Here is a 3,690-nt window from a genome sequence, read left to right on the forward strand (position 1 = left end):
CCTCAACAAATGAATTCTGGGTGATTAAAGCAATCTGGCACGGGAAACAGTAACAAGGATGATGAGCGGTACTGTACTCCGTTGAAGTCAGAGACACTGAGCCTCATTATGAAGTTAAGAAATACTTATTAAGAAAAGGTACCACTTTATTTTAACCACCCCCGTTAGCATTTATAAGCAGTGTATAAGCAATTTATAGATATTTATAAAGTGTTACCGATATGGGTTTATGAATTTGTCAACCACTATAACTCATGTGAAGCTTAACTGGTGTATAAACAGATAAATAAATGATTGGCGATATACTGTTAAATTATATATATTTTTTTTAAATGACAACTAAGCAAAATTCCTCTGCTAAAGAAGGCCATGAAATGCAGCTGACAGCACAGGTGAAATCTAGTTAAGTAGACCTTTAAAGTAAAAAAAGGTTGTCACTATTTTCAAGGTCAGCCATGGACCTTTAAACTCAACATGCCGTCATTAGTTTTGACCACATTAAAAGTTTTAATGTCCAATGAAACCTTAATAAAGGAAATTATAATTAAAAATGATCATAAGAAATACAGTGTCTCTGCCTCCTGCGAATCACACAAAATGAATGATGTTTAAAGTTTCTTACCTTTCCTTTTTTTTTGTTGCATATTATCTCCTCTTACCTTTATCAGATCCGCCCTTTACCGAAGACCAGCTGCAGAGGAAGCCACGTCTACAAACAGCTGATCAAGATAAACTCTCAAATGGGAAAATAATCATTAAGTCAGCTCATACGTTTTGCATTTGTGGCTCCAAAGTCATTAGAACTGATCTGGTCACATACTGCAACTGAGCCAAGCACTGAAGCTGCTAATGAAGGGCCTAACAATGTTGTGTACATCTTCTACTGTGAAATATATTCTGTTTGCATTTTATCAGTGTTTGGCATCAGTGTTTATCCTGCGTGACAAATGATACATCTTAGAAGTGAAAACATTTAAATAAGGTTGTAGCATGACAACAGGTTCAGGTTCAGGTTACTTTATTGGTACCCGTAGGTAACTACACTAAATCCACTCAAATCCACAGTGCTTGTTACTCTTTCTAATCAATCACAAGAAGCTAAAGGAGTACAGTGTAGCTTAGTGGGTTGACTGTGTCTGTTCCAATTACAAATAATGACAATGCAAAATTCTAATTGGAAAATGAAAGAAACTACCATTTACTTTCGACAGCAGCATTCGCATGAATATGGAAATACAGACGTGAGGAACTGGTATTTGTGATTATACACTCGTGGCGGATGATAATAAATTCAGACAGACTTGTTTACAATCAAAGCCGTCCCCGAGGACAAGCTGAGCTAAAGCACATCTCAAGGTGAGCTGAACAGTAGATGAAGGAGCTGGGATGATAAATCTCAACATCCATACACATTTTTGGCATTTATCTCATGTAACGCTCATCTGAATATTTTCAGCTTAGCTCTGAGCATACATCAGTTAGCTCATAGCCCAACTAATGCAGCAGAAACTCCATTTTGAATATATGTCATCTTACTCTGTGCAGGCCCCGTTCCTCTCGAGTCATCTCTGTGTATCAGGCCTGTCTGTCTGCATGACGAGAACAGAGGTGAGGCAGGAGTCAGCCTGAGAAAGAATACATCACTTGTGGAGCTTTGTGTGGCAGCAGATGACAGCCGGAGGGTAGTTAGAGCATGAGGGCCACTCAGACCGCTTTTCTTTATAATATTACCAGGCAGTTGTGGAGGAAATGGTTGCAAGGGCAGGTTGTTCTATACCACCAGTAGTCTATCATAAGCAAGCAGGGACCACACAGTGACACATCAACTGGATGATGGTGGTGTGGATGGTGCTGTATATATGTATAAATGTGTGTGATAGGGCTGCAAAGACAAAACTAGAGTAACTCTCGTTTTAACAGTAACGTCTCTTCAGTATTTTGTGCACACTGCACAGGTGACGTGCAGTTGAAGAGAACATTTGCTCTATGTTTAGTGCAATGCAATAAGAGCGTCAGTGTGTGCATATTACCCAAGCAGGTCCTCAAACATTTATGAGTTCTTCAGCTCGTGTTGCTCCACAGAGGCCTGTTAGATTTCATTGCATAATTCTGTGCTCTGTTCCAGTCTCTATTGTGCCAATGCAACTCTTTTATTTGCCAGGATGTTTTCTATCACTGCTCCCTCAGCTCACAAGCCAAAATAACAATGTCTTTTCATCATCGAAAGAACTGGTTGATCCCTGTTCATGCAGCAGATTGTTACAAAATGTGCTCACACAACAACCTTACACAAATACCTCAGGCTGTCTTCAAAGTATCTTGAATGTAATCTTGCTATTAAACTTGCTGGTAAACTGTGTTTACAGGCGTTTCTAATATCATATACTGACAATATGTATAACAACTGTTATTCATCACGATGAAGTGCAGTTTGCCTGTGAAGTCTATAATGAAAACTGCAGGATATGAAACACTTTGGGTGTTAGTTACAATTTGCCCTTATTCATCACTATATCTTCTCTCAGGAGCGACTTCAAAGATGCTGTGGCATATGCTGATCAAAATGCATTTTCATGACGACAAGATAATAGCAGGCACGCTCATTTAGAAATGTTCTGCTATCAGGGCAGAGCTAAATCAAAGTATTAAGAGCTGTCCATGGTTCTGAATTATCCACCGATTTATCCTCCTGCCTCCTTTTCTCAGTCCTCTACCTCTCTTTTTCTATCTATCTATCTATCTGTCTATCTATCTATCGTACATGTATGGGCTGCAGATGCATTTCAACCCTTAATTGCCACATTACTGCTCAATGTATTGTGTAGCATAACCCAGGAGATCAGATTGTCTGTGGAACTAATGGTAACAATCTAAAAAAAAAAGACTAAAATGAGGTTCTTTTTCCCTTTATAGACACTGTTAAAACTGGTACATCCACGGAAATGAGCAGAACTGTGATCCAATGGCGCCCACTAGTGCTCACACAGTTTACCTGCACCTTATGGAGCTGATTTACACAGACTATGGTCCACAAACACTGCCGCATTATCCTTCACAGTTTAACTCACAGGTGCAGGCTTTTAAAATTGTGTGAAATGACAAACAGCAAGAAGAAGTACAACAACGAGAAAAGAGACCTAGTGGTGCTTGTTTACTGTTGGATCAACATACCAGTTATTACCTGATGTGCCTCTTGTGAAGCCAAATAAACGAGCAGGGTGTGCAGAAAACTGTGAGCGTGACATCTTATTTTTAAGAAGAGGAGAAGGAGGTGAGGACAAGGAGATAAGAGGTGGGAAGAGAGACTCTCCCAGCAGGTGTGAGGCTGGTTTGACTCTCTTTCTGTACTGAGGGATGAGTGTGGATGGTGGGATTCCACTTCTCCATCAGCTCTTTTGAGTTGTCTTGTACCACAACTCCATCTGCCTGAAGCAATCGCATTATATGCACATGCACGCACTAAGTGTACACACATGAACACACAAAGACACAAAAGCACACCCTTCCCATAGGCTGTGAAAGCAGATGTGCAAAGCCAAAATCTGAACACTCTCTCTCCCTCTCTATTGAGGGACAATAAATCAGATGAGTTTTTTCTGCCAGGACAACCCATCATATATAAAGACGCGCACATTCAATCCCAAATAAATTCAGCGACACCTCCTAAGCAACAGTCCACAGAGAACATGG

Source organism: Sander lucioperca, chromosome 7 (genome assembly GCF_008315115.2).
Source record: "Sander lucioperca isolate FBNREF2018 chromosome 7, SLUC_FBN_1.2, whole genome shotgun sequence".
Lineage (NCBI taxonomy): Eukaryota > Metazoa > Chordata > Actinopteri > Perciformes > Percidae > Sander > Sander lucioperca.